General features: G+C 28.6%; 1 protein-coding gene across 6 annotated transcripts in view; it reads left to right on the top strand.

The window, feature by feature from the left end:
- The first annotated feature begins 1,377 nt into the window (after positions 1-1,377).
- Positions 1,378-25,589, top strand: part of LOC123294994 — a 203,696-nt gene continuing 179,484 nt past the window's right edge. For 3 of the 6 annotated variants that reach the window (XM_044876185.1, XM_044876186.1, XM_044876184.1), the window contains exon 1: positions 1,379-1,697. The gene's annotated coding sequence lies outside the window, so the exon portion shown is untranslated. Of the gene's footprint in view, positions 1,698-25,589 lie in introns of all 6 variants that reach the window. The other 3 variants (XM_044876183.1, XM_044876187.1, XM_044876188.1) reach the window with 3 other exon arrangements.

Raw genomic sequence — 25,589 nt, forward strand, 5'->3', positions numbered from 1 at the left:
AGACTAAGCTGCCATAGATACAGTCTATTTTATACCATTAAACTTTAATCCGACAGCATAAAATACTTTTGGCCAGACCAAGTTATCATTCCATCCTTTAATAAAAGATACACTTACTGAGAACTTGCTCCCAAACTTAGAAAATGTGTAATTAATAGTCCTTGAAGGTATGATTCTATTGCAGAACGTAAGTAAAAAGCGTCTTTGTCCAAGGAGAGATTAGATTCAATTTGAGAACAATGTATTCCTCTCCATATTATAGTTCCAGAACTGATCTTGTGTACTCCCCTTTCATTTTTATGAAAGACCACCATATTCTTTGTATGCCATTATTTATCATTTCTTTACAGTGTGCGCAAGTGAGTATAGGTCTATTTCGAAAGAAATGACCTTCGAATATGCATATTTACTAGCAAATACTCTCCTTCTATTCATAATGCTTCAACTATACGCATCTAGAAGCGCCAGACGTGTTTTATTAGTAGAAACAACGAGAGACCTATAGATGCGAAGTCTTTGAAAGAATTTTGTGAGATTTATAATTCTTTAGTTATAAACACTCCCTGAACGTTCCTTCATTTTCTGATAACACGGATGATCAGGTCTATGCAGGCCTGATAAATGATGTATGTTGCCATATAATCCAGGTTATTTGAAAGGCTTCAACGCAAAGATGATTCGTTTAATCTTTTCATTATCGCAAGGTAACTCAATCGAATATAATTTGCTTCTTTTAACCAGCTATCTTTTTAAATAGATTTTCTTTCCCAAAGAAGTTGTATATAATTCATTCTACTTGTGGACCACATGGGATACATAGTCGGGAATGTAGGACACACATTCAAGTCCTATGTTTTCATCATCATTTATTTTAAGCTTTCTATTCGATATTTTTCTCGAGGTACACTATTTCTGTACATCACCTCATCATCAGGCAGTATATCGCTCGATATGTTTTAACTAACTTAACTAGCATTGAGTTTACATAGACCTATCGGATTCAAAGTAAAAAGAAAAATATATGTCGTTTTCAATGTATACCAATTTCGGGGTTGACGTTTCAGTAAGGTGTCTTCCACGATCATTGAAAATATCAATTCATGTAAGTGAAATAAACATAACGAAATCTCGAACAAAAAAGATAAAGAGAATAATACCTGTAGCTAAAACACTTTAATAATAAAAATTTTCAAATACACTACTTATATTATACACCATACGTAGTCTAACTTATATTTAATGATAAAAATAAATCTATCTTTGTTTAATATACACAATACGCTACATAAAATATTCCTATACCTATCTCATGCTAACATCTACAGTTGGAGGATGGTTTATCCTGTTATACCAGTTTAGTTTTGCGTACATTAAGTATAGACTCCAAACATTTGATGCCATACCAAACTACAGAGAACCCTATGCTCTGTATGGTGTAGTATATGTTTTGTTCCCAGTGATCAATAGACATCTTTCCAGTGTGTAACATAACGTCCCCATGTTCACACGATAAGTAAACTTTATATTCAATTCTAAAATAACAACGGCTGACATATAGAGACATTTATAATAAACGGTTCTAAAATTTTGATTATTGTTGTGAGTTTGAAGTATTTTTTTTTGGTGATTTAAAGTGATCGGTTTTCCGTTTTTTTTACATAAATATACGATAAGCAACGTTTCAAATTTACACAAAGGTAGGCATTGTTTATACATTACTTTTTCACAACAATTATATATTTATATACAAAAATAAATTGGCGATTTATTATTATAAATGATAATAAAATTCGCAGAAATGTTTTGTTATTTTTATTTTAGTTTATTGAACTTTTATTACAGTCATGACCAGAATGATAATAAAATTAAATTCTGTGATTATTTTTTAAAAATAAAGTTGTTATAAATAATTCATATCAAAAACTTTTTTTTAAATAGAATTAAGTTAAAATATGTACTTTAAATAATACCAAAAAAAAAACATACCCGAATATGGTGACGTAATTATTTAAAGGTTGTGTAATTTTAATTAAAGCGAAGTTTCTAACATCGAACATAGATAATAATTAAAAAAGTTTTTTCTAAGTATACCGAAAGTATGCTAAAATTTAAATTTACATTACCGTATAATATTGTGTTTAGATAAAATATTAGGTATGTAGTAGTTACCCACCTGAAATAACTGTATGATAAAAATGGATGGGCTTTACTAGGAAGGTTCACTTAGGTTTCTATTTGATGGATTTGCTTATCTGATCTTAAATTTAGTTACCGTGTTGGTGTGAAGATTAAAGTTTCTTCATAAATATGAATTGTAAATTTTCTATGTAATTTTGTGAATAACATCAGCTTCTCAAGTTAAGGATATTTCAACTTATAAATCACAAATCATAGCAATTTTGGGTGAAGGACGTATATGCCTTAGTTAAACAAGACAATCTAAAAGTGAATACAAAATTCGAACTTATGTGCGGGGTTGATTTGCTATTGGTTTGAAATATATTGGTTGGTTAACACGTTCTCTGCGATAACGTGACGTCGGGTATTCGAATCCCTTATGTCTTTTGTTAAGTTTTGTATTTTTACTGATAACTTAATTACTTTCTGTATTGACTCCATCTAATTGTGGCTATTATGGTGATTAAGACCGTAATCGTTTAATCATACAAGTAGACATATTAGTTCGTGGAACTTATTTACATTAATGAATTATATTGTTAGTAGTTTTCAGGAAAGAGTATTTCAGGTATTTGGGACTCTTTTTCAATTATTCATGGATAATTTCGAAATAATCTTAAAATTGATACTTCAAAGGTTTTATAGAATTCCTTTGAATTTTGAATTTATTTGAAATGTTTGCTGAAAGTAAAAAAGTAATATAGTCTTATATCATTACTTCGATACCTGGACCCAGTCTAAAAATATGGTGATATTATCGGAGGAGTCTATGAATAAAAGTAATACCTGCTGTGGTATAAATATATAGATAATTTTTGATTATTCAAATTACCACATTGGTGGTTGCGAAATAAGTTTGGCAACTTAGAATAATGAATTGATTGTAGACTAATAAAGCACTACTAAATTCATCTATTTTAATCAATCTTTTGGTTTTTATTCAATTTCTTGAGAATCTCGAGAGTTGTCAGAAAGTTGTCAGTTGTCAGAAGTAATTTCTTATATATATTTTTATTTTTTTTACTGATATATTATATTTTTACTTTTCTTACTAATATCTTATATTTTTACTATTGTTACTAATTTCTTATATTTTTACTTTTCTTACTAATATCTTATATTTTTACTATTGTTACTAATTTCTTATATTTTTACTTTTCTTACTAATATTTTATATTTTTACTTTTGTTAATAATTTCTTATATTTTTACTTTTCTTACTAATATCTTATATTTTTACTATTGTTACTAATTTCTTATATTTTTACTTTTCTTATTAATATCTTATATTTTTACTTGTGCTACTAGTTTCTTATATGTTTACTTTTCTTACTATTATTTTGTATTTTTACTTTTGTTAGTAATTTTTTATATTTTTACTTTTCTTATTAATATTTTATTTTATTTTTTCTCCCACATATTTTAATTTTTCTTACTAATGTTTTGATTTTTATTTCTTATTAATATTTAAATTATAAAAAGTCAACATTATAGTTCTAATTCTAAATTTTGATTTCACAGCATGCAATGAATTTGTGAATAGCAAGTGTTTTAACAGAATCATACAAAACAAATGGTGCTAAAAACTTAACAGCTTATAGAATAAACAGAAGAAAGAAATAAAAAAATTTTATAACTTTAATAAATATTCAGTTATATCAGTATTATTGATTGCATTTGTTATTCATTATAATAAAACTGTTAAAACTTAAACACGCTCTGCTGGAAAATTTTTTGTTCATGTCCTTATTTACAATATGAGTGCGATATGCGATGTGCGATGGAATTCTCAATCGCTTAGTCGAAATTTGTACAAATTGAATGAATAAAAGTTCGTTTTAAAATAATATTTAATCTCGAACTTCATTGTGAAATTTTTTTGTGAAAACCAACCATTTTTCAGGTATAATTATATCTCAAAGTGTTTTATTTTGAAGCATTCTGTTAAATGTGATGTGTCTAGTCAGAATAACTATTCGAAAATAACTCTTAACCAATTTGCCTTGTACAATTTACATTTAAACAGTTGAGTTTATAAAATTTAAGTGCGGTAATGAAAACCACTTTCCAACTGGTGTAATGTTTTCATCATTAAATTTTATTCAAACCATCAGAATATGTTTCTAATCAATTATTATTATTGATAATACACAATTTATTTAGTGTAATTTGTTTTTACATTATCAGTTATTTTGACCAAGAAGAAAATAAGGTACAAATAGTTTCAACCACAAGTCTAAACTTGCCTTGGTGCTCGTACTACCTTAAAGTTATTCTAATTTTATTACCCCTTCATTTGTTCTACTTTTCGAAGTATTTATTATACGTGTTTATTTTATGTAAATTGAATTTATAATCGCTGAAAAATAGAGAAAATTGAATAAAAAAATTATTTGTTGATGATGAATACAATTATTATTATTATTTTTTATTCACTTAACACTCCGTTGTGCTCCATCACATAAATTAAATAGAATTAAGGGGGTAGTTCTTGTGTGCTGTGTATACTCACAGTGCCAGATCAATTTCAGGTGTTGTGTACATTCATAAATAGACTTTTTTTTCTTTTTTTTTTTAAACATTTTTTGTCCAGGTATATAAATAATGTAAATTTATTATAATATATACATTTTTTTTTTGTGTTCAAGTGGTTTTGGTTGCTGTATCATAATGGTTGGTTGCAGTTGGTGGTGTATATGTAGGTATATTCTCAGTACTACCTAGTACTACCCCTATATACAGTATATGCACCACTACTGTATAGGAAAGAAACCCTTAAGCGACTCGACGACACTCTTGTAAAAATGTGAAATACGATATTTGATATATATCATTTGAATTATTTTGTGTGTTTTATTGAGTGTCTCAGAATTTATTTTAAAAGTGATAACAATTGTATATTAGTCCACGTACACCCGTGACCAAGAGCTGGATGCGGAATTATGTGTTGGTTCTTCTGGCAATTCTAGATGTGTTATTTACACAAATCGTTTCTTCGTGATCCTTACAAAAAATCGTTTGAATCGACGAATTATACTCGCGTCTCGTTCTCGATGATGGTCTTTTGTAGAGGTTTAGAGGTAGAAATAACAAAGGGAATACAAACTATCCATTCACGTTTTTATTAGAATTGAGCGAGCAAAGGTATTAGTATTGAATAATTACTTATTTATTTATTGTTTTATCAGAAAAGGAAATGTAAGCTCTATACATTCACCTTTTTATTAAAATTGAGCGAGCAAAGGTATCGTCCGAATCTTGAACTTGGCGGTTCAATAACTGAGCAAATGTTGATGACGTTGAAGACCATCCAGCGGTTCTTCTAAAAGTTTTTACATTAGCTCTATTATCAAAGGGCTTGTACGCAGTGAATACATTTACATCTACACCTGCTATGACGAGCAGTGATTTTACCCAGTGTCGTATTGTTTGTGCGTTTGTGCACTGACTGGCTCATGTGGTTGATATGAAGAGGTTTTTCTCCGAACGTCTGAGTACGTCTGTTTTCTTAAGGTATTGTAGAGTATAGTTCCTACGCACACTTCTTTACCTTGCTTTAAAAAAGGGATCGAGAATACACGTTGCTCTTTTGCCGGTTTCGAGGATTTTTATTTTAATACCTTAGTCTGACTTTTTATACTTACTTTTTCCACAAGAAAGTTCGCTATAATGGAGAAAATGTTGATTAGTTTCTGACTGATACACGATGTATTAAGTTTTGTGAATATATATTTTTTTTAAAATATCTTTTTCGATTTGAATTATTTATATTTGTATTTTACGATTTTACATATACTATACGTACCTGTATAAAAAATACTCGGTTAAATTGATTGGCAATATTAAATTCTACAATATTTTTAAATTTTGATCTGTTGAGATATACATATATAGATTAAAAATTATGGATAGTAATGTTATAAAATAAAGTTCAAAAACTAAAGCCCCGTCGACTACAAATTCAAGCTCTTAAAAGTTTGAAAACAAAAGCATATTTTCGCTGTCGTCGAGATAAAAACTGTATTATGGTTTAATTTTTTTCTTAAAGAAAAGCAGCCCTTGAATTAGAATTAATATTATGTTAGAAGAACACAACGAAAACCATTACAATTTAAATGCAATATTTAAAGGTTGAAGCATACTTTTGTTCCTATGTAGTTGCTATATGTATTCAACGCAACTCAAAGTCAGAAGTAATTAACATGTTAAAAGAGAATTTTTATTGTTATGGTCTGTGACAATGTGTCAGGCATCACAATCAGTTGTAGTGGTACTATTTTACTGTTTACCAACAATTCAACTCATATAAATTTTGTGCAGGCAAGATAAAATGCTCTGAAATAAGTGGCACTAATGTTTTGACTTTAAAAAACTTCGAAGAAAAGAGTTCTTTTTTAATATTTATTTATGAGAAGAGTTTCAAAATCGACATGACATTTTATTTTCTAATAATAACATTTTTATACCATGTATATATGCAATATTTCAAGGTATACTAAGTTTAGTCCCAAGTTTTTAACGCTTATAAATATTGATGCTACGAACAAAATTTAGTCCATTTCCGGTTGTCTGACTGTCGTCTGTCAACATGATAATTCAAAAACGGAAAGAGATATCAAGCTGAAATTTTTTAAGTGTGCTTAAGACGTAAAAAGTGAGATCGAGTTCGTAAATGAGTGACATAGGTCAATTGGATCTTGGATTCGTGGGACCCATCTTGTAAACCGTTAGAGATTGAACAAAAGTTTAAATGAAAAAACATGTTCCTCATTAAAAATAAACAACTTTTGTTTGAAATATTTTTTCGTAAACATAACTGTTTACCAGTGAGGGCGCAGAAGTGAGAGGCAAGGTAGTCTTATTACTTTGTGTGTAAGCCGATTTCCTTCGAAAGTTGGCGAACCAACTGGTAATAGTTACTCGACAATGATGTTTTACTGAGACATCGGCGAAGGTCCTTGAGAAAGGAATTCTGCATCTTTCCCTCGATGATCAACCATCATGGCGTAAAAAACAAACGATTGAAACCCCATTAATTATAATTGGTCCTACTGTCGCTACCTGGATTCGAACTCGCAACCTCCCTGTTTAAGGAGTAGAACAGGTAAAGGAAAGGTAATGTGAATGTGTTAGTGAAGGCATCATAGGTTATCATTTTGTCATTATTTTCTAATAAGATATCTTTCTGTAAAAATTCAGTGTAATTTATTTATTTCTTATTTTATTTGTTTTTGTTGTTGTTATTTTTTTTTATATTTTCTTTTTTTAATTACGTTTGAATATATTTCGAATTTTTAGCTATATGAAATGGTCTTTTAAAGTTAGAAACTCTACTAGTATTGATCTAATTGGTTAATTAGTTAGGTAGATTACGCAATTTCCTATGTTAATTTAAATTTGGATTCGTAGAAATACGGTTTAATCTTTGCTTAGTAATAAGTATGAATAATAGGCTTTTCAACAATCCCATGACAATATCACATAAATCGTGTAAAATTAATACAGGATTATAGTACTCTTAGCTAATTATACAGGCACTCAATTATCATTCGAAATAATACATTCCATTATTATAACTATCATCAATTGGATTTCGTCGTTAATTATCTGATTTATAATAATGATTACAAATTATTTATCGGTTAACAATTTCTTAATTAATTATATACATAATTAAAATTTATATAATTATATAAATATTATTATTATATTTTATTCCATTACAGATAATTTATTTAAATAAATTTTAATAATGTAAATATTATTCCTGTTTTCTGTGGAAATCAAAACCTTTTAACAAGCGATGAATTATAAAAAACATGTAAAAATTTTTAAAATTCAAACTTGCACAAAAGAGTATAATAATACTTATTGCCTTAATGAACTGTAGGTATGCATCAACTTTATTTTGATATATACTCGACCGATTTTAATGAAATTTTTATGGAACATAGTTCCTTAACGAGGCTTGCCATGGTGAGCAAGCTGTCACAAATCATGACGTAACAGTGTGAGATATGCTTTGTGTGTGTGTGCATGTGCCATATCCATGACAACCAGGATATGTTCCTGCAACCTGCTTTATATTATTTTTATTTATTATAGTACAAAAATGACAAAGTTGGTAAATGTAAACGATCATTAATTTATAAAAATTAATTATTAAATAAATTATTGTAACTAATTAGTTTATAGCTATATTTCGGTGGTTAATCAAAAAGTTTGTACAAGTTAGTTTCGTTAGGAACTTCCTAACGGGCTGTCCCACGACAGCAATATTTTTTTGTATATAAGGCAGGTATGAGAATAGGTCGTAAATATTTTTCACCCTCGTAGCCCCATCCCGCCTTAACGGAATATTCGTTATTTTCGAATGTCTACTCAACTACTCAACCGATTTTAAAATTCTTTCACCTATAGAATATGCTACATTGTTAGCATTAAAATTAACATGGGCTTTATTTTACTTTCTAAGAGGAGACTAGTGAAGGCAGATAAAGTAGAGTCCAGCGTACCCGACATTCATTGGCTGTTAGACGGTAAAATTTTGGCGGGTCAACTATAATTCAATAAAATTTAAAACGTAATAAATGTTAAAATATACTTAACCAAAATTATAATTATACAATAAAGAAAGTACTTAAGCATTAAGTACAATTTTATCAACAAATTATTTTCTGCTACCATGTTCATTTATTTGTATGGCTGGTAATTTGCTAGAACAGATAAAAACATTCATTACATTCTAAAAGATGCACAGCAGAAAAATAAAATAACTTCTTGAATCATTTAATCAAACAAAAATAATCATGTTAAAAAAAAAATGTTGCAGCAATAAGTGTATAACACAATTCTACAAATATAAAGTTTTTGTGTCTGTCGAACAAGTACTCGAGAATGCAATTTACTATCTATATATCGTTATGGCTGACGGCAAACTATTTGTTTCTTAACTTCAATTTATTATTTATGTGCTTAATTGAATAATTGAATACTTAAATAAATTATTTCATACTGTGTTTACTGTATTTTTTATTTACTGTTTATCATCTTAAGTGTCAATTTTAATAATGTTTAAACGTTGGAAAGGTTTATGGGGATGTCTATGAGCTCGTATATGTAATAAAATTTATTTGAATATTAAATCTAATTGAACTAGAAAGAACTGGCTCCAAATTTTTTATTTGAGAAGTACCCTGTGGAATGTGGATCCACCTATTTCAAGAAGCATTGATTTTATAAACCCGAGCTTTTGTAAGGCAGTTAAAAAGCTTTCAGTATGATAAATTTCATGAAAAAAATGACCTTTTTTAGCAGCAAATATGAATCACAAATATTTATATTAATAGAAACTTAGAAATACTAACAAATGAGGCACAAATCGCCTTCAATATAAAAAAAACCTTACTTATTTGCACTAACAAACACAGCGACAAACAAGCGACAACAATAATAACAAGTATACGTAAGAGCAGGTAGATTGCGGCTTACAAAACAGGTCATGGGCGAAGTTGAGGTAACTCAAGTTATCTGTTTGAGATGGAGTGGTTTTCTAACTAAATCAAAAAACAACTTTCAATGCAAAACAAAAGAGTTGTAAATAAATACTCCACTGTGCAGCGTTGATGACATTGAATTATTTCGAACGATGTAGTCTTAAAAGTTTTTTTAATCAAAAACTATTTGAATGCTATATTGCAAAATGTTGAAAACTCTTCTACGCTGTCAGCACCCATCGAGTGGTTCATCAGAGCTAGCTAGAGTTTAACTACCTCTCGGGCTTAAACAAATCTGTGGACGTTAAATATTTTCTACTGTTCTTGAATAGCCGCAAGATGATTCTCTATGATTAGTAGTGATGTTTTATTGGACGACCCTTTCTTCAGACATTAAAACAAGACTTATAGCCTAAGTATGGTTCACAACGACCGCTGAAGAAACGTAACTGAACCTAACCATTCTCCAGATACAACAATGATATAAAATAATTTTAAGTTTCGCATTTCGATATACCTTCTCTTACCTAGTTAAACAAAAAATTCAACGTTGGTAGAAAAGAAAGTTTACGAAAGAATACGTAGTCGTTTATTTTATTTCTCAAATATAAAGTAAAGATTTTTATTTTCTATTTTATTTGGACTTTCAAACATTTGAAGTTTTGAAGATGAAATATGAACGCAAAGTTATTCCATATGGGATTTAAATTTTTCACTTGTTATACAGAATAACAACAACAACTGATAATATATTAAATTCTACAGAATGTTTCTGGAATATTTAGCTTGTATAATAGTAAAAATGGAGGCGTTATTTACCAATTTTGGAAATGTTATTTAAGGACAATTGTCTATGAGTAACTGTAAATTACTATCAAGTTACTGTATTTCTATAATTTCATATACCTCTGGAAATGTTCAAAATAAAAGGAAGGATATTTAAAGAAGGAAAGGAGTTATTCCCAAGTTTTCGTTTTTCCCACAGGAATTGATAAAAACGCTATTCAAAAGTTATATGTATATGATTCTCATCTTTAAAAGTCTTTATTGTAATATTCAATGAAGTTATGGTTTAAATAGTCTGTAATATAATTATATAGACCTCGAATTTTAATGTTTACGCAAAGAATGTCGGATCGAGACCAATAAATTTTCGCATAGAATTATCTGAGTAATGAAGAAATTGTCAGCATCATATTTATATTTTAAATTTTTTCGTAGATAAACAATATTTTTTCGTAAAATATTATAAGTTTTTGAAATAAATAAATTGCACCTTCAATATATTACAATCTCCCTTTACGAAACTATGTTTACTACATTGAAAATAGTTTTGAATTTCATAAACTTTACGAAATATGACTTTTAAAATGTTCTGTTGTTTAATGACATAGATTTGACTTTATCATTACAATATTTTGTTTACCTATGTACCTACTGCAGTTTTATGACCATTCACACGACTAAAGCTTATTGATTTGCAAATAAGATAAATGAATACAGCGGTGGATATTTAAGAATGCCTTGTTCAGTAGCTCCTTGTTCAAATGTGTCGCCAGGATTACATTCAAAGGGATGCATCTGCATCTACACTTGGGTTGGTCAAAACAATCGACTATTTTATTTTACTTTCAATTTCGAAAAAATGATTGCTTTGTACTTCTAGAAAACTAGGTCCTCCTCATCAAAGATTTCATTACCTCAACCCATGAAAAAAATTAATATTTTGGGCTAGGACAAATTATGCAAAACAGGTAATATGAAATTTAAATATTGAATTGGATTATTTAATTTAAATATGGCGAAGCTACACCTTACACGGAATAATGATTTTAATTGACAATGATGAAGTATTATATTTATTCAAATATATTAATGTCCATATTAAACCATTCATGTAAATTAATCATGATACCCCATTATATAAAGCATATACTGGCCAGTTACCAAAATACCGAGCTAATCTTGCTTATTTTGCTACAAAAAAGAATTTTCATATCAGATACATTTCAACCCAAGTAGTTCAATCGGTTAACGCTTACCTTTATCTGCATGAAGTATATCTTAGGGTGCGGTCTAGATTCCAGGCGAAACAACAAAATTTATTTAACTCATTGCTAAGAACTGATCTAGCGCTACTTATAGCATACTTATTGGCGAAGTTTTTGTTTAGATCAAGCTTCATAAATTTAGCAGGAAATTGAGCAACATTTTTTTGAAACCCCTTTCCTTTATCAGAAATTGAATACAAAAATATAAAGCAGTTTCAACAATAGTTCTGGAGGTATTAAATAGGACATCCCTCCTGTACATGTTAAATTATCGTGTAAATTTGCCTAAAATATACCAACGTATTATGTTTTTCTAGTTAGGTTTGCTTCAATTTTATTGATCAGAACTGTATTTTATGTACCACGAAAATTTTTAAAATGATTATCATGTATAAATCATAAATATAATAATTAATTACATTTGTATAAATATATAATTAATAAACATTTTTGAAGGTATATATTATTTAATGAATTTTATAATTCGACATAATTAAAATAGTTTTTGTAGAATCATTATTTATGTTCAATAGAAACATTTTATAACATATAGTTAGGATGATTAAACAAAAACTACTATTGGAGTTATATGCACAAAGTTTTATTCCAAATATATCGTGAAAACAATCTCATTTTAGAATATAATTTTTTTCTACAGTATTGACTAACTCCGACCGAAAACAATTAGAAAGTTGTTGATGCATGATTTTCCGCTCATAGAATGCTTTAAATCAGGCATGGGCGAGTTATTTTAAGTAGAAGTCACCATTGTTATAACTTTATTGTGTGTCTCTATATCCAAGACCGTGTTGCTTATACAGGTGGAAGTGAGACGGGTATACGATTCTTCTACTTATCTCAGTTTTCTCTCTGTCTTACTAGCATTTTTGGTTGTCACTAGTTAGGTTGTCACTGCCTTACTCGTATTTTAGATACAAAAGTATGAGGGATTTCTCTAAGACACAGTGAATGCAAATATTATGATTTTGAGCCCTTTCAACGCAATTTATTTTAGTTGTATTCATTAAAAATTAGTATTCCGGTGATGTTTATTGTATATTCTGGATATTATGGCAGCGCATACGTTTATTTATTACCATCTTAGTGAAGTCTCTGATAACGACACCTAATAGTCCGATAACGACACCGAGTATTCTCGTTAAATACTTAAGGAATACGGATATTGCAAGAGCCCTTAGGTAGTGATTATCTGTCATTATTTAAAACAAGCATATATATCAAAAGATCTTTGTATATATTTTGTGAATGCAACGAGAATACACAGTCCATAGTTGACCAAACAAAACTACAAGCTTTGAGGAAACATTTTTCCGCACTCATGATTTGCTTAGCAAACAAGATTTACGAACCATTTTTGTGTCTTTAAATGACAACTACCTTCACTTATAACAACATACGAATGCTCAAATCCTTTCGGATACAATGCTTATAACTGTGTGATATATTCTCAAAAATCCCATTTGAAGTTGGTCTTAGCCCACCACGTTAAGTATACAGACATAGTCCTAATATTACGCCTCGTTGTAGTTTCTGCTATCGTAACTTTGATATTATTTCCATACCTGATTTTGAGTGTTAACTATTGCCTATGCAAATCGTTAAAGCTTATTTACCTTTTTGGATACGACAGTTATAGTACCCAATAGAAGTATTAATTAATGTCTGGTAATTTTTATATCACATGTGGTGAAAAAGCTAGGGGTTTTTTAGTGTATGCAAATTATATATTAATAAAGGTACATATGGATTATCGTACCTATATTAATTAATGAAAATGTCAACATAATTTATTGACATAGTTGGTTAGGTATGCATGTTTTTAATTAAGGGATAGAAAAAAATTTTGAGGCAGCAAGTGAAAACTGTTAATCAAGTTTGTCAAAATCAAGATATCAATGTTGAATGAATACATGAAGCATAGGGATCTTCCGTAGTTAGTTAGCACTTCATTCCGTATTTATGCTATTATATAATGTATTACTTCCAATATATTTTATGTTATAATTGGTTAACTTGTTTCGTTGGTACATTAGAGCAGACCTACAATTATTGAAGGTCTTTTCATATTTGATCTCGTTAAGTTAGGTTATATTGGTTGTCCACGAAGGACACACTTAGAGCTATAGAGCCCATTGTGATACCATGTGTTTTACCACCTTTCCGCTGATAATTTCATTTATCAGCTACTCAATTTCAGAGGCTGAGTGCACCTCCTTCATGCATATACCATGCACTACACCAGCTCATCACAACTATGAATTAAATAAATTTGTTGCGACGGCGGGAATCGAACCCGCAACCTTAACAACTGAGCTAATAGGGCGACTCGATGATCTCGTTAAGTTTGATGTATGTTTCAAATTCGATCGTAAGTAAAATGGGCCTGTTCTATTATAGTTTAACACTATCTTTATTCACTTACACTAAGTGTATTACACTGAGAAAAAGGAATAAATAATCTCTATCATTAAATAGTGTTTACAAGCCGTAAATTATAGAACAGAACGAACACCTTCTTTTGTACCTGTGAAGTTTTTTTTGTTGAACCACTGTTTGCAATTTTCAGGTACGAAATTAGCCTTTTTCCTCTGAATATTATAAGGAAATCAAAATAGATGTACCTCCCCTAACGCTGCCATCTTGCGGATATTTTTTTAAGAGTAAAAAGGCGATTTCGAATTTAGTAACTAAGCCACTAGAATTGATAGCCTATTGAAAATTGAATCGGAAGTACTTTATTTAGCAGAGTAGGTACCTATTTATTGGTATTATTTCAAAATCCCTTCTATTCAGTTATTATTTTATTTTGTGATAAAACAGTTGTTACCATTGCAAATAATTAATCATTCAATTGTTTATTTCATCTGTCTGTCACAACATCTCTCTATTCTGTATCTACTTCAGTTGTGTTGTGTCAGTACTATTTCAGTGTTAGTTAGTAATAGTATATTTGAAAAAAAAAATACAAAACAAAATGGCTCACATTTTCACAGAATAAAAGTATATATGTAGTATTCTAGTATTAGATATCAGCATAATCTGTAATGATCAATGATTATTATATGCTGTGATGTGCGATGTAAAGATCGTTAGCCTAGAATGAAATTAAAATTCTACGAGCCTTTTTGACTGCCATTTCGAGGACTGTAAGAGGGAAGAACGTTTGATAATGATCAAATAAATAATGGGTAATGTACGCACATGTGGGGTTGACTACTAAGTCAGAAGTATGTCTTTTTAAAATAATATTACAATTAATTTCATTAAGTATAGAGTTAAAGAAGCTATAATATTTAATTCTTTAAACAATAAAGCAAGTATTTGACCTCTTAAATTAATTACCAATGCACTGATATGCAAACAGTTTCGTGCAACGAAAATTGAAGACAAAAATCAAACCTAAAATTACCAACGCACAGAAATGCAAAAAGTATCGAGACAGAAACTGAAAAGTGTATTAACCTTAAAGATATCGTACCACAAAACTAATATTTATAATTAAGAGCTATTACAGTTATTTGTACGAAAGGGACATACTTCCTATCGGGTGTCCCACGACACCTTTCGTTTTTACTTGTGTTTTTTACGATTTTTTTGTTTGCTTTTTTAACGTTTAAAACGTTTAAGATGGTTGCAAAATTCTTTCCATTTTTTACGTATTATATTGTAAATAATAATTTTTTAACGTAGAAAAAGACAAAAGTAGTTGCTTCATTATGGGCTCCCGGTCTAATGTGTATAGTAATATGTATTACGTACATATAACATATCTATTTAGCTAAAAACCATTCTGTTGACAAATATAAATGTTCCAGTAAATATATGTTTGGTGTATACCATCAACTGAATTTTGTTGCGAAAAGTATGTTTCGGGAATATATGTGTATAATAATACATTACACAATGCCTTTACCTTTTATTTTAAGGTCCGTAGACATTTTATGAAAAAAAATCGATTAAAATTGTAGTATTTGAATATTGATAGCCGCTATTGGATATAGTAGAACACTCTCAGCGATGGCAGAATAAAAAACAGTTATTCCAAAGTTTTAAGTTTTTACTTCCGTCGACAGTCCGCATGACTGACTGATCTTTTTTAATATTATAACTTATAGACGTTACAAAATTAGATAAGAGGAAAAATGAATGTAGGTGCAGAAAGCGCGGGGGCGGGCTAAGTTCAGATAAACTTGTTATCACCATTTTGTTATAGTATTCTTCTTCAATTAATACAACATCCCAACATTTACCTATAAATGAATCATGTACGTTGTGGTTAATTTCACATTTGACAAATTTTTTAATATTTATTTGAAATTTACGGGGTTTGTTGTTTGCATATGATGGAATGAATCACAGTGACGTATATAAGCTGTATAAGTCTTTTGTGATTGAAGACAGAAAAATATGCATATGTGTACGGTGTGATCTACGAATTACAGGTATTGAATTTCCCTATAACTAAAATTCGCTTAAAAACACCACCAATAAATTTCATTTTAAAGAAGAGAGGCTAAAAAAGCATACTAAGAGTAAAGACTGTTGCACATTGGATAAAAATCTATTTGTACATGTTTCTTAGTTGTTTTTTAAAATTTATTTAAAAAAATTTAAATTACAATAGAAATGGCCTCTATTTTTCTTATAGCATGTTTGAGAATTCAAAAATTGAACCATGAAAACACATCGTTGTGTATCTTGGATCACATCTTCTTCACTGGCTCACCTAATGTAGCCGGGGACAGATCCGCGTCATATTTTAGCGCGAAGCTAAAATTATATAATAGCGGATTATGGAGCGCTATGGAAGGGGGCGGTTATGAATTAAACAATAATAATTTTCATTTGTAGATTATATAAAAGAAACGTCAATTATCCCTCCAGGGGTATAATTAAGTCAATCATCAATAGTCGACAGAGTTATGAATCTTTTATAACGTCATTAAGACTGTGTTCGATTTGATTGAGATGTCTCCAAAAGTAAAAACTTTAGCCTACAAGTTCAAATAAGATGCATTTGGAGCACAAAATTATGCGTCGTAAGAGATAAAAACATCTTAGTTAGATAAATATTGACCTACTTACACTATTTCGAATTTCATTGGTCTTCTAGAAATTTCTGATAGCGTAGATTCATTAGTAGCTAATTAAGGTGTTCAAGGCCTCCCTTGGTATATAATTGTAAAAAACAAGCTTTGGAAGTCCAATAATTTTATTCACTGGATTAAACTTTAAGGCGATTGTTTCCCTAAGTATTGGTTTATTGCACGGTACATACATATAAACCAAATACATGGTTTGTAGTCAGATAATGTGTTAATTTAAGCTTTACAATATCACTCAACTACAAAAATATATAATATATTGTGTGGAAGTGCTGCTTATAAATTTGATAAAATAGATTCTTTCTCATCAATACTTTAACTATAGTCGTCTCAAATGATGAATCTTCGATGAACTTAGAATTCAATTAAAATTTTGTTTTTATATCATCGACAACCTTATATTTTTATGGTATTATTATAAACTACAAGATTGTCTAAATATTTTAGATAGTTTTTTATCACACTCTCTAGATTTTTGATATAGAAATATCCATTTGAAAAGGATAACCTATATGATTCATCATTTTTTCAGCTAACTTTGAACGATAAAATAAAAATAAAATCTCGATGACTTGGAAACTTGTTAATTAACAAATGTATTTATAAAGTTTAATTGAAATCCCTAGTATTATTCAATCCTTGCATATTTTCGTAAGTTTAGAATAATAATTTTGTAGAATTTTTGAACACAATGTTGTGATGAAATCAACTTGTATGCATATACTATACGTATGAATTATTTTAACTTTTTTTTTTTTCTAAGCTTAGTTTTTTTCATTTTTTTTTCTATTCTCTATGTGAATATGCTAATTCCCTCGTACTGCATATAGCATTAAGTTAAATACTCAGGACATTACGTGACTTTTTTTTATTAGTTTTCGTAGTTGTTTTTTCGTAGTTTATTTCTACTTTTTTTTTTAAGAACTTTTGTATACCGTATTTGTGTAGAAATTTAATCTTTTGATTACACTAGATTTTATAATGGTGATTTAAAAAAAAAAGGCTTATATTTTTTAAGACTTTAAAAATGCAATCTGGTATTTAAGGTATTTTTATATTAAGAACTTACTAATAGTGGCGCAAATAGCTTTCCAGCGGCTACAAAACAATATTATTTTCATTCAGCTAACAATATATACGCAGTACTTGAGCCATACAAAATGGTTTTTTTGCAAATATTAATTTTGCATTTGTATTTTCACTCACATTTTATTTATAACTTTTATTTAAAATTAATTAATGACTATTATTTATGATAATTGTGATGCATAAAAACTATTAATGCAATTTGTTAAAATTTAATTAAAAACATTTTTGTGTAGTATTATTCTTTAAGAAATTCTTTCTCTAATAAAGTTAAATAATCCATAAGTCACTAAAAATAATACAAGTATAGTTAAAAGCAATCTAGTATATATGGGGTAACTAGTTCAGTTACAGTACAGATTGTGTAGGGTTTTTAAATACTCTACACGAAAATTTATAGCAACTCAAGCTGTATTAGTTTTGATTGCTTACACACTTTATTGTCTAGTCAATAAATTCAAATTGGTAAAATATAAAAATACTGGTCGTAAAAATACGTGTGACTTGGAATGATGAGCTCGTTGGATTCGGAATGATGTTTAGAAATATGTACCAAAGCATTTTTCAGCACATAAAAAATTGCAAAAGTTAATTTTAATTTAACGCTGAAAAAAGCTCTCTTTGCTTCATTTTTACTTGTTCACTATTTAAAAACTTAAAAGCTTACGTTATTTATGAATGCGTATTATATAAGTTCGACTGTAAACCCGCTTTATGATCATTCTCAACAGCAAATAAGCATTTAACGAGCTTTGTAGCCGTGAAAGCGAATAGGTAATAATTCGTAGGTTATCATTACTTAACGTAGTATTACTATAGTCGAAAAATTGGAGCGCCGGTTCAAGATACGTGATTCGAAAAAGTCTGTAGTATACTCCATAGAAAATTATTGTTGATCTTCTAAAATTTCATATTAGCTTTTTGGGACTTGGCTTAAAAACTCGAGATTGAAACGAGGCAATAATAGCTGGTTTTTACCTTAGCTACCGGAGCGACAAACGTGAAAGTGAAATCTATTAGAGCTTTTATTCCTCTTGCTAATTAAACAACAAGCTAAGATACATTAGTTGAGCCAATAGTTTGTTGCATTAATTAATATCAGTTGTTGCATTAATTATTCATACAAAAGTTGAAATCAGCAATAACTGTCGATTTATCCTGAGTAAAAGTTAATCTAACTTTTGTTTTTGTTTTCATATTCTCTATTCGCATTTATCCCTTGCCTTGTTAAAGTGTTATAGATTATGCCCTTAAAGTGGAATATTTTGTTTCTTCTTCGATGTAGACCAAAAGAAATTTCAAGCATCATCACTTATCTTTTTTATCGTGAAACGTCAATTGATTTGCTTTAATCGCGAATATCCATTTTTGAAAAGAAATAGTAACAACAGAAAAATGTTATAATTTTGCTAAGAATGGTCCTTTTCGATTTGCAATAGTGCTTTTGAACCATCCATAGATTACGAATTGGTGAATATTCCTAATTCTTAGCTATCCACCAAACACACTGTAATTGTGTAGATATATTAAAGTTGAGTAATATTACTTACTTAAACAAGTTGCATCGAGGAAGAACTGCTTGACTACCATTATACATTAACATTATGAAGAAGACATATTTCCTTAGAGACTCTTTTCATTATATTAGAAAATATATCAGCTTAAAACTATTAGTATAATTCTGTTCTAAAATATATTCATTCAAGATGTTTAATTTTCTATTTAGAAATCTTACATTCAGGACCCGTTCTGTCAGTGTATAGGCGAAATTTTTGTTTTGTATATCGAGTGTTATTTTCTGTCAAAGATTCTATTTTAAATTTAGCTTCTTTATATGAGAATATATTTTAATTCCATTTGTAATAATATATTTCATTTCCTGAATTAATCTTCACGATTTTGTATGGTTTATTATTTGATGTTTCTATAACATTGTTTTAATTAGAAAATTTAATTAATGATAGTTTATTTTTGTTAATTTCAGTATCTTAAGCATTGTTATTTATTTACTAATAGAAATTTAAATCATGGAGACACCTTTAAAATAAATTGAATCAAAATGAATTAATTTTGTGCACGCGCTAACTCAAGCAAAATGCTTTACGATCTCTCTATAGACCTTTTCTATGTAAAATTTAAGGTATTAATTTAAAATGTCAAATACTTGTTTGATTCTTTAAAGAATTTAATTTTATAGTAACTTTTAGTTTTTACGGTATGAAATAATTGTAGTATTAGTTTAAAAAAGACATACTTCTGCTTAAGTAGTCAACCCAATATGTTAGTACATTATGTTTGATTTGATTAGGATATTAATTGCAATATAACATAAAAATTTCATTCAAAAAACTCAATTTTTTTAAATGATTAAGCTGTTTGTTTCCCTACAGTATTGTAAAAAAGTTATTAGTTTATTGCACGGTACATACATATAAAATAACTACATGCTTTGTAGTAAAATAATGTGTTATTTTTATCTTTAGAATACCACGCAACTATAAAATTATATAAAATATTATGTGGAAATGCTGTTTATAAATTTGATAATATAGATATCGCTCTTCAATCATCAATACTCTAACTACAGTCGTCTCTGTTCATCAAATGATGAATCTTCAATGAACTCATAATTAAATTAAAATTTTGTTTTTATATGATCGACAACCTTTTATTTTATGGAATTATTATAAACTACAAGATTGTCTAAATATTTTAGATTATTTTTTATCTCTAGATTTTTTGATATAGAAATATCCAATTGAAATGAATAACCTATATGATTCATCATTTTTTCAGCCAACTTTGAACGATAAAATAATAATAAAAAGCCCGATGATCTAGGAATTTTTTGTGATTTTTGGAAACTTTGTTAATCAAAAAATGTATTTATAAAGTTTTACTTAATTTTCTAGTATTATTCAATCCGTTGATATCTCCTTAAACTAGAAATTTGGACAAAAAATACAAAAATCACAATCAAGGAAAATGATTCTCTGAAAATTTCTCATATTTAATTATACCACCAATAAAAATAGACAAATTATGTTAAGTAAAATTTCGTGTCAACATTTTTTTACTAATATACGGATAGTTTTTACTTATGACATATTCAACAAAGTCTTCCACAATGATAGGTATATCCTGGTGAAGAAAAATGAACTCATTTTAAAAAATGATGCTAGTAGTATACTTTATTAGAAGAACGAAAGAGATTTATACTTCTTATATAATATATATATGTTATCCTTGACTGACGACGTGAATAGTATATGTATATCAGTATAAGGAAGTGTATGAAAATGAATAAGCAAAAGATATTGTATGAAAAGTATATGCACATATATATATATATATATATATATATATATATATTCCAGAAAATTATTCCAGAATGGAAAATATTCCATATTCCAGAAAATGAACGAATTTAAGGATAACATAGACATGAGCATATTGTGACATTTCGTACTTCATCAGTAGGTAGTAACTGGTAGTGTAGTTTGTGCCATAGGTCTATGCACTCTATATCCAATTTCAATCAGATAGATGTTACTTCGCAGATTGTTTTAACTAAAGTTAAGGGGATTTTATTTAAAATATATTTTTTATAATATAACAAGCAGATACCCGCCCGGTTTGTTGGGCAATTTCTCCCTTTTAAAACAAAGACAATCACGTAATAGCCTTCACTTATCCTCCTTTTTGGTGGGAACTCTTTTGAAAATAAAGCTTTGTCCATGATACTCGCTGACATTGTAACTTTCTATAGGCCCAATCATTAAATTAACCAGATTTTTATACTTTTTGGATCAAAATTAACCCATCCACTGAGTTTCAACAAATTCTAAAACAAAATTTTTTTTCGTTTTTCTCGATTTTTATACAGGGGTACTTAAATAAATTGCAAAAATTATTTTTATTTCCAATTTCGATAAAACTTAGTATATAAGATAATTTTGACCCTAAAAATAAAAAAGTCGGGTGCCTTTGTTGACTGGTCGAATAGTTTTTGATATACGGACTAAAATCGATCAAAATATTGCGATACCTCCGAAACTCTGCATCCAACCATCAAATTAACCTGATTTTTATACTTTTTGGGTCAAAATTACCCCATCCACTGAGCTTCATCAAATTCCAAAACAAAAATTTTCTTTTTTGCAAATTTTCGATTTTTTCAAAGGGGTGCGTTTCCCATAGAAAATTGAAAAAAAATCGCAAATTTTTAAAAATCTCTAATTTCGATAAAACTCAGTATATAAGGTAATTTTGTCCCAAAAGTACAAAAATCGGGTGCATTTACAATGCTCTACAACTTATTCAATTCAGTAAAATCATATCTATTTATTCGTTTCAGCAAAAAAATGTTTTCAAAGATTATTGATAAATTGAGGCTAGGAATTTTTTCGTTTATTGATATAACTTTACTCTTTAGCCTAGAACCGGGAGTGCAAATCAAATTTTTTGACCTTAAGCCTTACAATCTTACGTCGAAGCACTCAAGATATTTTCACAGAATAATATCGACATATGAAAATGGCACGAATTATAATATTCATGCTATATTTTTGGAGGTATGATTTATTGCGGAGTTCGAGTTACCTCCATCAATACATATATCTTTATATCATATGTTCCGAGTATTGTAGATTTGTTAGTCATTGTGTGTGAACTGACAGACTAACTGACGACTACATAGCACATTCTCGTAGTACTTGTATGTTTGGATAGATGACTGTGGTTAATGTTTACTTTATGTTTTTGGGGTTAGAATATTATCATAGAATAGGAATGGAAATCAAAACTCGTCAACTCATTCATTTATTCACAATGTGATTGTGGTACATTAATATTAATAAAAAACTGACTGATATTGGTAAAAATAAAGTCATTATAAAATATCTTAAAAAGCATCCCATGCTCTTTTAAGATTAAATGATCTTTTTTGAATTTAAAGCAATTATTTTTTAACTTTTAGTTTAGCTAGTTACAAAAGCGTGTTTTTTAGTTTTTTTTAAACTATAATTTATTTTGTGTTTTTAGTTTTTTTGACTAATATTTATTTATCAAAAATTCAGTATAAACATGGTGGGAGCGCAAAGAAATGTATATATTTTCAGATATTGAAATTGTTATTCCGGAAAATCCTTATCATGATAATCAAATAAACTTATTAAATTGTTGTATTGTCATCGGTCCTTGATAAATATGCCAAATTTCGAGTTAATCCGACGTTTTGAATAGGGTCAAAATCATGTTCAAAGTTTCCGTTATATACTAACATACTAACATACGTATGAACTTGAAAATACACTCTCTGAAAAAAATTTTGGTACTTTCATTATAACTTATTTATAGTTGATTCTTTTAACGTGAATACGATTGTTCTTTGTCTTCTTCTTTGTATTAAAATATATTCTCGTATATTTGTGTGTGTGTTAAGCATTTGATCGTTATATGGAAATTTGTTAGGAAATGTGTTATTCATTTTAAAAATGTTCATCTCATTCTGAGTATGTTTTTTCTATGCTTCTGATTTTCTTGTAAATTTAGTTTTTATTGCGTGGTGTACATTATCAAAAAAAAAAAAAAAAAAAAAAAAAAAAACAGGAAATATATTCATATTCTTGTTGTTTGATAAAGATTTTGTATATTATGATTTCTTTTCTTCAACTGTTGAATATGACAGGTGATGTTCATCTTTCATTTTTCAATAAATATTGTAAAAATCAAGATCAATGGTTTTTTTTTTTCGTTTCCAAAATTTTAAGTATGTACGAGCACCAGGGAAATTTTGGATAAACGGCTGATTTTGTTTATATGAAGTCTAAAACAATTCTGAAAATTTGGAGGGGGGGTTTATTAAAACACAATATTGGGTGTTATTAAAAAGTTTAAAGGCTGGCTACCCATTCTGTTTCTCTTATGTACTTCTTGAAAACTTTTAAGCTGAATAATCTGCATCAAAAATAGTATACTTTAACGATGAGCTAAATAAGTCTTTCCGAATATTTCATATTATTACTGTATTCAAAAAAAAATATTTCGTTGAATAAAAATTGATTATAATGCATTCATAGTTTTTAATTAACAATAAATCAAAAATATTATTTCATGAAGCATATTTTATTTTGAATTACCTACCTGTTACTGCATGTATACACCAGAGGCTCGCAAAATGTATGTTCAGATTAACATTATAATTTATGTTGGACCGAAATTTTTTGTAAATAAATTCCATTGTTTTCAAAAAGAAATTTTGTGTCAGTTTAACCACAAGAGACTAATTGTTTCTTAAAACCAAATTTTCATAAAAATCAAGTTACACTTTAAACATCAATCTTCGATAGAAAGAAATATACATTCTAAGTGAGAGTCCAACACATGGTTTCTAATAGCCTGGTTAGGTAATCTTAATGTTTCAGTAAGTAAACACTGAACGATTTTTACATTTTCTTCCCTGAACTATTTATAACTTTTGGATATACAGGGTGTCTTCTTAAGTTGGCTACATATTTATTATAAGGTATACGAAAAAAAGTTATTCTTTATAAAAATTTTTGATTTCGAAAATATTAGCATTCAGCTATTCACTCTTGACATCGAATGTGACATTGTGCCACAAATTAAGAAAGTTTGGTACGAGTGTTAATGGTCGTTTAAAAATTTAGGCCATTTTGAACAGATGAAAAGGGAAACGGTTCAAGAAATCACTCCCGAGATATGTGGGAATGTATTTTAACAATTTTGTGCATAGAACAATTACATGTATAGAACACAAAGGTGGATATGTTGAGAGTATGTAAACTGAAGTTGGTATCTTTTGCTTTTTCATTCAATGAAAATGTCAGCTGAGTGTAACAAGTATGGTTTACATTTTTTTACTCGTGGCGTGGACATTTTGGCGTTAAATTCGAATAGACTTACGTTAGAAGGCTGGGATTAGTTACGATTATGATATTTTTATATTAGTAGGTATCCAGAATGATTTTAGTCCTTCTAAAAAATTGTTTGGGTACATGTTTTAACGTCTGCCAGTGAACAACCTACTGATCGGCTGGATCTATTTCGTGTGATGACAATTTCCCAATAATTTATTTGTGTGATTTGGTCTTTGCAGAGTGATATGTTTAATAACCGCACTGGTATCAGTTTGCTACAACACAGAATATCAAATAAATGATTTTTGAATGCTAATAGTTGCATGCATTTTTCACGTCTTTACTATTCGTAAACTTGAATCAATCCCAGTGAATTATTATAGTTATAAGTTTCTGTTTTTGAAAACAATAGCCGGTTTAATGATTGATTTCCTATTATTAAAACAACATACCTAATTTTAACATATATTCTAGGCATGATCTGCATGGTTTTACTCGTATATATGTTATGTCAATTACAAAGTTTTATAAGCATTTGAAATAAATGAATAGATATTTAAAATCTATTCACTATTTTCTGAATTCACCTTTCAACAAACAAACTTCCTTTATTAGTATAAATTATTACAATTTACTGCAATATACTCGACATACAAGATGCAACAGCAGTCGTATTACATTGATAGATAGAATCTATGTAATAACTATCTATGCATATATCAGTAATACTCAATAGGTTTTGTGTCCAAAGCTTATCCCGACTTAAATTATT

The sequence above is a fragment of the Chrysoperla carnea genome, chromosome 3, assembly GCF_905475395.1.
Source record: "Chrysoperla carnea chromosome 3, inChrCarn1.1, whole genome shotgun sequence".
NCBI lineage: Eukaryota > Metazoa > Arthropoda > Insecta > Neuroptera > Chrysopidae > Chrysoperla > Chrysoperla carnea.